This window comes from Amia ocellicauda, unplaced genomic scaffold (assembly GCF_036373705.1).
Source record: "Amia ocellicauda isolate fAmiCal2 unplaced genomic scaffold, fAmiCal2.hap1 HAP1_SCAFFOLD_239, whole genome shotgun sequence".
NCBI classification, from domain to species: domain Eukaryota; kingdom Metazoa; phylum Chordata; class Actinopteri; order Amiiformes; family Amiidae; genus Amia; species Amia ocellicauda.
In genome coordinates this window covers 30001-40000 of record NW_027102802.1, presented here as the reverse complement: position 1 = coordinate 40000, position 10000 = coordinate 30001, and positions in this window count along the sequence as shown.

The window sequence follows — 10000 nt, the reverse complement described above, 5'->3', positions numbered from 1 at the left end:
GCAGCACTGCCTGCCCTGGAGGTCTGCTATCCAGCCCTGGAGGTCTGCCTGCCTGCCCTGGCAGCAGCACTGCCTGCCCTGGAGGTCAGCCTGCCAGCCCTGGAGGTCTGCCTTCCAGCCCTGGAGGTCTGCCTGTTAGCCCTGGAGGTCTGCTATCCAGCCCTGGTAGCAGCACTGCCTGCCCTGGAGGTCTGCCTGCCTGCCTTCCAGCCCTGGAGGTCTGCTATCCATCCCTGGAGGTCTGCCTGCCTGCCATCCAGCCCTGGAGGTCTGCTATCCAGCCCTGGTAGCAGCACTGCCTGCCCTGGAGGTCTGCCTGCCTGCCTTCCAGCCCTGGAGGTCTGCTATCCATCCCTGGAGGTCTGCCTGCCTGCCATCCAGCCCTGGAGGTCTGCTATCCAGCCCTGGTAGCAGCACTGCCTGCCCTGGAGGTCTGCTATCCAGCCCTGGAGGACAGCCTGCCTGCCCTGGTAGCAGCACTGCCTGCCCTGGAGGTCTGCTATCCAGCCCTGGAGGACAGCCTGCCTGCCCTGGTAGCAGCACTGCCTGCCCTGGAGGTCAGCCTGTTAGCCCTGGAGGTCTGCCTGCCTGCCCTGGAGGTCAGCCTGTTAGCCCTGGAGGTCTGCCTGCCTGCCATCCAGCCCTGGCAGCAGCACTGCCTGCCCTGGTAGCAGCACTGCCTGCCCTGGAGGTCTGCTATCCAGCCCTGGTAGCAGCACTGCCTGCCCTGGAGGTCTGCCTGCCTGCCTGCCAGCCCTGGAGGTCTGCCTGTTAGCCCTGGAGGTCTGCTATCCAGCCCTGGAGGTCTGCTATCCAGCCCTGGTAGCAGCACTGCCTGCCCTGGAGGTCAGCCTGTTAGCCCTGGAGGTCTGCCTGCCTGCCCTGGTAGCAGCACTGCCTGCCTTCCAGCCCTGGAGGTCTGCCTGTTAGCCCTGGAGGTCTGCTATCCAGCCCTGGTAGCAGCACTGCCTGCCCTGGAGGTCTGCCTGCCTGCCTTCCAGCCCTGGAGGTCTGCTATCCATCCCTGGAGGTCTGCCTGCCTGCCATCCAGCCCTGGAGGTCTGCTATCCAGCCCTGGTAGCAGCACTGCCTGCCCTGGAGGTCTGCTATCCAGCCCTGGAGGACAGCCTGCCTGCCCTGGTAGCAGCACTGCCTGCCCTGGAGGTCTGCTATCCAGCCCTGGTAGCAGCACTGCCTGCCCTGGAGGTCTGCCTGCCTGCCTGCCAGCCCTGGAGGTCTGCCTGTTAGCCCTGGAGGTCTGCTATCCAGCCCTGGAGGTCTGCTATCCAGCCCTGGTAGCAGCACTGCCTGCCCTGGAGGTCAGCCTGTTAGCCCTGGAGGTCTGCCTGCCTGCCCTGGTAGCAGCACTGCCTGCCTTCCAGCCCTGGAGGTCTGCCTGTTAGCCCTGGAGGTCTGCTATCCAGCCCTGGTAGCAGCACTGCCTGCCCTGGAGGTCTGCCTGCCTGCCTTCCAGCCCTGGAGGTCTGCTATCCATCCCTGGAGGTCTGCCTGCCTGCCATCCAGCCCTGGAGGTCTGCTATCCAGCCCTGGTAGCAGCACTGCCTGCCCTGGAGGTCTGCCTGCCTGCCTTCCAGCCCTGGAGGTCTGCTATCCATCCCTGGAGGTCTGCCTGCCTGCCATCCAGCCCTGGAGGTCTGCTATCCAGCCCTGGTAGCAGCACTGCCTGCCCTGGAGGTCTGCTATCCAGCCCTGGAGGACAGCCTGCCTGCCCTGGTAGCAGCACTGCCTGCCCTGGAGGTCTGCTATCCAGCCCTGGAGGACAGCCTGCCTGCCCTGGTAGCAGCACTGCCTGCCCTGGAGGTCTGCTATCCAGCCCTGGAGGACAGCCTGCCTGCCCTGGTAGCAGCACTGCCTGCCCTGGAGGTCAGCCTGTTAGCCCTGGAGGTCTGCCTGCCTGCCCTGGAGGTCTGCCTGCCTGCCTGTTAGCCCTGGAGGTCAGCCTGTTAGCCCTGGAGGTCTGCTATCCAGCCCTGGAAGCAGCACTGCCTGCCCTGGAGGTCTGCTATCCAGCCCTGGAGGTCTGCCTGCCTGCCCTGGCAGCAGCACTGCCTGCCCTGGAGGTCAGCCTGCCAGCCCTGGAGGTCTGCCTTCCAGCCCTGGAGGTCTGCCTGTTAGCCCTGGAGGTCTGCTATCCAGCCCTGGTAGCAGCACTGCCTGCCCTGGAGGTCTGCCTGCCTGCCTTCCAGCCCTGGAGGTCTGCTATCCATCCCTGGAGGTCTGCCTGCCTGCCATCCAGCCCTGGAGGTCTGCTATCCAGCCCTGGTAGCAGCACTGCCTGCCCTGGAGGTCTGCCTGCCTGCCTTCCAGCCCTGGAGGTCTGCTATCCATCCCTGGAGGTCTGCCTGCCTGCCATCCAGCCCTGGAGGTCTGCTATCCAGCCCTGGTAGCAGCACTGCCTGCCCTGGAGGTCTGCTATCCAGCCCTGGAGGACAGCCTGCCTGCCCTGGTAGCAGCACTGCCTGCCCTGGAGGTCTGCTATCCAGCCCTGGAGGACAGCCTGCCTGCCCTGGTAGCAGCACTGCCTGCCCTGGAGGTCTGCTATCCAGCCCTGGAGGACAGCCTGCCTGCCCTGGTAGCAGCACTGCCTGCCCTGGAGGTCAGCCTGTTAGCCCTGGAGGTCTGCCTGCCTGCCCTGGAGGTCTGCCTGCCTGCCTGTTAGCCCTGGAGGTCAGCCTGTTAGCCCTGGAGGTCTGCTATCCAGCCCTGGAAGCAGCACTGCCTGCCCTGGAGGTCTGCTATCCAGCCCTGGAGGTCTGCCTGCCTGCCCTGGCAGCAGCACTGCCTGCCCTGGAGGTCAGCCTGCCAGCCCTGGAGGTCTGCCTTCCAGCCCTGGAGGTCTGCCTGTTAGCCCTGGAGGTCTGCTATCCAGCCCTGGAGGTCTGCCTGCCAGCCCTGGAGGTCTGCTATCCAGCCCTGGAGGTCTGCCTGTTAGCCCTGGAGGTCTGCTATCCAGCCCTGGAGGTCTGCCTGCCTGCCTGTTAGCCCTGGAGGTCAGCCTGTTAGCCCTGGAGGTCTGCCTGTTAGCCCTGGAGGTCAGCCTGCCAGCCCTGGAGGTCTGCCTTCCAGCCCTGGAGGTCTGCCTGCCTGCCTGTTAGCCCTGGAGGTCTGCCTTCCAGCCCTGGTAGCAGCACTGCCTGCCCTGGTAGCAGCACTGCCTGCCCTGGAGGTCTGCCTGCCTGCCCTGGAGGTCAGCCTGTTAGCCCTGGAGGTCTGCCTGCCTGCCCTGGAGGTCTGCCTGCCTGCCTGTTAGCCCTGGAGGTCAGCCTGTTAGCCCTGGAGGTCTGCTATCCAGCCCTGGAAGCAGCACTGCCTGCCCTGGAGGTCTGCTATCCAGCCCTGGAGGTCTGCCTGCCTGCCCTGGCAGCAGCACTGCCTGCCCTGGAGGTCAGCCTGCCAGCCCTGGAGGTCAGCCTGCCAGCCCTGGCAGCAGCACGGCCTACCTGCCTGCCTGCCCTGGAGGTCTGCCTGCCTGCCTGCCCTGGAGGTCAGCCTTCCAGCCCTGGCAGCAGCACGGCCTACCTGCCTGCCAGCCTGCCCTCCCCAGCCACACAGCCCTGCCTGCCTGCCTGCCAGCCCTGGAGGTCTCCCTGCCAGCCCTGGAGGTCTGCCTGCCTGCCTGCCTGCCTGCCTGCCTGCCCTGGAGGTCTGCCATCCTGCCTTCCAGCCCTGGAGGTCAGCCTGCCAGCCCTGGAGGTCAGCCTGTTAGCCCTGGAGGTCTGCCTGCCTGCCTGCCTGCCTGCCCTGGAGGTCAGCCTGCCAGCCCTGGAGGTCTGCCTGCCTGCCTGCCTGCCCTGGAGGTCAGCCTGCCAGCCCTGGCAGCAGCACGGCCTACCTGCCTGCCTGCCCTGGAGGTCTGCCTGCCTGCCTGCCCTGGAGGTCAGCCTTCCAGCCCTGGCAGCAGCACGGCCTACCTGCCTGCCAGCCTGCCCTCCCCAGCCACACAGCCCTGCCTGCCTGCCTGCCAGCCCTGGAGGTCTCCCTGCCAGCCCTGGAGGTCTGCCTGCCTGCCTGCCTGCCTGCCTGCCTGCCCTGGAGGTCTGCCATCCTGCCTTCCAGCCCTGGAGGTCAGCCTGCCAGCCCTGGAGGTCAGCCTGTTAGCCCTGGAGGTCTGCCTGCCTGCCTGCCTGCCTGCCCTGGAGGTCTGCCTGCCTGCCTGCCCCGGAGGTCAGCCCCAGGCAGCCGGGTGGCCTGCCTGCTGCTGCTAGGCCGCTGCCCCGAGCCGCCGACCCCATCGACAGGAACACGAGAGAGTTTACAAGCGAGAGGAGGCCACATATTCGACACCTTTCGTGCTCGTTTTAGTCTCCAGTCTGTTTTGACGTGTGTTATTCTGAATCTGCTGCTTTAACTCAAGGGATTCTGTCGCGATTGATGCCTTGTCCTTCGCTGTATGTTTGCACTGGTGTTGTAAGTCGCCCTCTGTAAGATCATCATTTATTATCTGCCAAGAAATAAAGATCATCATAATGTTCCCCAACTTTCAGCTTCTGGGGAGTTTGTTCCAGAGTGTGACGACTCTCTCTCTATCACCATCTCTCTCTCTATCTCCATCTCTCTATCACCATCTCTCTCTCTATCTCCATCTCTCTATCACCATCTCTCTCTCTATCTCTATCTCTCTATCACCATCTCTCTCTCCATCTCCATCTCTCTCTCTATCTCCATCTCTCTCTATCTCCATCTCTATCTCCACCTCTCTCTCCCTCTCCACCTCTCTCTCTCTCTATCTCTCCCTCTCTCTCACTGTGTGTGTGTGTGTGTGTGTGTGTGTGTGTGTGTGTGTGTGTACAGCAGTGTCTCCGGTTTTCCTTTTGGAATGCCTTGAAGCCGGGGGGGCTTTGCACTCATGAGAACATAGGGTGTCCTTGCCCTCCTTTCGCAGCCCAGGGCATTGAGAGATCCCTAGACGGGGAAATTACTTTCAAACTGCAGTACCGAAATGTGTCCGTTAGATGGTAGCATGCACCAAGGAATGAAGGAAAGTGCAAAACAAAATGAAAAGGCACATCGCCTGGGCGAAAAATAATCGTAACAAATCAACGGGGGCATTTCTCCGAAAACTAACACCGGGGCAGTGCTCAGGGGGGTCCCACCTCGTGGCCACCCGGTTTGGGGGGCGATCGGGGCCGGTTCCGAAAATCGCTAAATCTCCCATAGCCAGCCCACGCTCCATCCGATAGAGCAATGCCGGGCGGCCGGCCGGCAACTACGGATCATAACAAATCAACGGGGGCATTTCTCCGAAAACTAACACCGGGGCAGTGCTCAGGGGGGTCCCACCTCGTGGCCACCCGGTTTGGGGGGCGATCGGGGCCGGTTCCGAAAATCGCTAAATCTCCCATAGCCAGCACACGCTCCATCCGATAGAGCAATGCCGGGCGGCCGGCCGGCAACTACGGATCATAACAAATCAACGGGGGCATTTCTCCGAAAACTAACACCGGGGCAGTGCTCAGGGGGGTCCCACCTCGTGGCCACCCGGTTTGGGGGGCGATCGGGGCCGGTTCCGAAAATCGCTAAATCTCCCATAGCCAGCCCACGCTCCATCCGATAGAGCAATGCCGGGCGGCCGGCCGGCAACTACGGATCATAAGAAATCAACGGGGGCATTTCTCCGAAAACTAACACCGGGGCAGTGCTCAGGGGGGTCCCACCTCGTGGCCACCCGGTTTGGGGGGCCATCGGGGCCGGTTCCGAAAATCGCTAAATCTCCCATAGCCAGCCCACGCTCCATCCGATAGAGCAATGCCGGGCGGCCGGCCGGCAACTACGGATCATAACAAATCAACGGGGGCAGTTCTCCAGAAACTAACACCGGGGCAGTGCTCAGGAGGCTCCCAGCTATCAGCCACCCTATCCCGGGACCGATGGGAGCACTTTAAAATTTTCGAGTCAGGGGACCAGACGGCCGAGTGAAAAACTTTGAAAAATTTTCTATCTCCTCACTCCCATTGACTTTGCATTAGGGCGACCAGGCGGCCGGCGGAAAAAAAATCATAACAAATCAACGGGGGCATTTCTCCGAAAACTAACACCGGGGCAGTGCTCAGGGGGCTCCCAGCTATCAGCCACCCTATCCCGGGACCGATGGGAGCACTTTAAAATTTTCGAGTTAGGGGACCAGGCGGCCGAGTGAAAAACTTTGAAAAATTTTCTATCTCCTCACTCCCATTGACTTTGCATTAGGGCGACCAGGCGGCCGGCGGAAAAAAAATCATAACAAATCAACGGAGGCATTTCTCCGAAAACTAACACCGGGGCAGTGCTCAGGGGGCTCCCAGCTATCAGCCACCCTACCCTGGGACCGATGGGAGCACTTTAAAATTTTCGAGTCAGGGGACCAGACGGCCGAGTGAAAAACTTTGAAAAATATTCTATCTCCTCACTCCCATTGACTTTGCATTAGGGCGACCAGGCGGCCGGCGGAAAAAAAATCATAACAAATCAACGGGGGCATTTCTCCAGAAACTAACACCGGGGCTGTGCTCAGGGGGCTCCCAGCTATCAGCCACCCTACCCTGGGACCGATGGGAGCACTTTAAAATTTTCGAGTCAGGGGACCAGACGGCCGAGTGAAAAACTTTGAAAAATATTCTATCTCCTCACTCCCATTGACTTTGCATTAGGGCGACCAGGCGGCCGGCGGAAAAAAAATCATAACAAATCAACGGGGGCATTTCTCCAGAAACTAACACCGGGGCTGTGCTCAGGGGGCTCCCAGCTATCAGCCACCCTACCCTGGGACCGATGGGAGCACTTTAAAATTTTCGAGTCAGGGGACCAGACGGCCGAGTGAAAAACTTTGAAAAATATTCTATCTCCTCACTCCCATTGACTTTACATTAGGGCGACCAGGCGGCCGGCGGAAAAAAAATCATAACAAATCAACGGGGGCATTTCTCCAGAAACTAACACCGGGGCTGTGCTCAGGGGGCTCCCAGCTATCAGCCACCCTACCCTGGGACCGATGGGAGCACTTTAAAATTTTCGAGTCAGGGGACCAGACGGCCGAGTGAAAAACTTTGAAAAATATTCTATCTCCTCACTCCCATTGACTTTACATTAGGGCGACCAGGCGGCCGGCGGAAAAAAAATCATAACAAATCAACGGGGGCATTTCTCCAGAAACTAACACCGGGGCTGTGCTCAGGGGGCTCCCAGCTATCAGCCACCCTACCCTGGGACCGATGGGAGCACTTTAAAATTTTCGAGTCAGGGGACCAGACGGCCGAGTGAAAAACTTTGAAAAATATTCTATCTCCTCACTCCCATTGACTTTGCATTAGGGCGACCAGGCGGCCGGCGGAAAAAAAATCATAACAAATCAACGGGGGCATTTCTCCAGAAACTAACACCGGGGCTGTGCTCAGGGGGCTCCCAGCTATCAGCCCCCCGGGTCTGGGGGCATTGTTTTTCTTTTTAATCATTTTGAGCATTTCCCCCAGTTTAGAGATGTGTGCCCCTAGACAACCCATTGAGAATAACTATGAAATGTTCTGAAGTTTTGATTTTCAAATGTCGGTGAAAATTGAAAAACGTCATATATTCTTCAAAGGAAGCATGGGGCGATGGTAGGGAGAGTCCCCGCAGCGTGCCTCGGCGGCGATGGGAGCGTTTTCGATGTCCCCGCCCCCCCCCCATAGGGATAGAAGGGGAGTTAGGTGACCAGGCGTCCCGGGTCCCAAAAATCGAAAAATTAATATAGAATGCTTTTTAATCCAGAAATAAAGTAGGGGGCAGTCCTGGTGAGAGTCCCAGCCACAGCCCCAGTGTGTTTTGGAGCCGTTTGGGGCCGGGTGAAAAACTTTGAAAAATGTTCTATCTCCTCACTCCCATTGACTTTACATTAGGGCGACCAGGCGGCCGGCGGAAAAAAAATCATAACAAATCAACGGAGGCATTTCTCCGAAAACTAACACCGGGGCAGTGCTCAGGGGGCTCCCAGCTATCAGCCACCCTATCCCGGGACCGATGGGAGCACTTTAAAATTTTCGAGTTAGGGGACCAGGCGGCCGAGTGAAAAACTTTGAAAAATTTTCTATCTCCTCACTCCCATTGACTTTGCATTAGGGCGACCAGGCGGCCGGCGGAAAAAAAATCATAACAAATCAACGGGGGCATTTCTCCGAAAACTAACACCGGGGCAGTGCTCAGGGGGCTCCCAGCTATCAGCCACCCTATCCCGGGACCGATGGGAGCACTTTAAAATTTTCGAGTTAGGGGACCAGGCGGCCGAGTGAAAAACTTTGAAAAATTTTCTATCTCCTCACTCCCATTGACTTTGCATTAGGGCGACCAGGCGGCCGGCGGAAAAAAAATCATAACAAATCAACGGGGGCATTTCTCCGAAAACTAACACCGGGGCAGTGCTCAGGGGGCTCCCAGCTATCAGCCACCCTATCCCGGGACCGATGGGAGCACTTTAAAATTTTCGAGTTAGGGGACCAGGCGGCCGAGTGAAAAACTTAGAAAAATTTTCTATCTCCCCTAGGTGACCAGGCAGCCGGAGCTGATTTTTCTGACCCCTAAAACAATTATTAAAAGGTATTTTTTCGCCAAACTAAGACTTTTAAAATTCAAATAGGATGATTATCTACTGCCCCAGTGGGTTTTTGAACCATTTTAAGCCTTTTTGACAGTTTTCATTTTTCCCCCATTGACTTCAATGGGAGTTAGGTGACCAGTCCTCCGACTTTTGAACCTCTCCTGGGGGGGCTGTGAGCCCCCGATTTCTTTGCAAAGCACGTCATTCGATTCGTCTCAGTCCCCTCTATATACCCCGTGTGTTTGTTTTCTCGAAAAACCCCCGGAACACGGTTTTTTAGGGGGGGGGTGGGGGGGGGGTACTTCGGAGCCATTTGGGGGGGGGTAAACGACATTTCCCGAAATTAATTTTAACACAGCCTTCCTCAGAATCGCTTTTCCAACAAAATCCTTTTTATTTCGAGTCTCTACGATGTTCCTAAGTGGTCGAAACCACTTTTGGACAGTTTTTACACCAAACGGCTCGGGCGCACAGCGGGCCGTGTGCCGATGGGCGGTTCTCGCGGGTCTGAGGCGGGGCTAGGCTGCTCGCGGCGGGCATGGGAGTGCCGTGTGCAGCCGCCACAGTGTTCCAGGCTGTCAGCATTTCTCTACGGTGCCGGGGGAAATACAGGAACTGGGTTTTTGAAGACACTTAGTGCAATGAGAGAGGTCAAAACTGAGCTAAGGGCACTTGCTGGAGGAAAGTGGCTGGGCCCCGCTAGCTCTTTTACGGACACTTTCTGGACTTGGCCCGGGATTTTCAGACGGTTCTTTGCGACTGTCTGATCATCCAGCGAAATGCAAGGGGGGGAACGGTCCCGGCCGCACCCCGCGTTTCAGGCCTCGTCGGCGGCCCGCTCCGGCGGCTGCGCCCGCTAAGTCTTCGCGGCCCGCCGTGGAGAGTGTGTATGCTGCCCGCCCCAGACGTTCACCCCAAGGGCTTGCGGGCCTTTAAGGGTCTGTCTTTCGGGGTTTCACGGGCTCTGACCTCACCTCCCTGTGGTTCCCGACCGGGGTGTATGTATGCTGCCCGCCCCAGACGTTCACCCCAAGGGCTTGCGGGCCTTTAAGGGTCTGTCTTTCGGGGTTTCACGGGCTCTGACATCTCCCCGGTGGTTCCCACGGAACGGACATATGTATGCTGCCCGCCCCCGGCAGGAACCCCAAGGGCTTGCGGGCCTTTAAGGGTGAGTGCGGGGGGCGTACGGGCTCTGACATATCTCCGGTGGCTCCCACGGAACGGACATATGTATGCTGCCCGCCCCCGGCAGGAACCCCAAGGGCTTGCGGGCCTTTAAGGGTGAGTGCGGGGGGCGTACGGGCTCTGACATATCTCCGGTGGCTCACACGGAACGGACATATGTATGCTGCCCGCCCCCGGCAGGAACCCCAAGGGCTTGCGGGCCTTTAAGGGTGAGTGCGGGGGGCGTACGGGCTCTGACATATCTCCGGT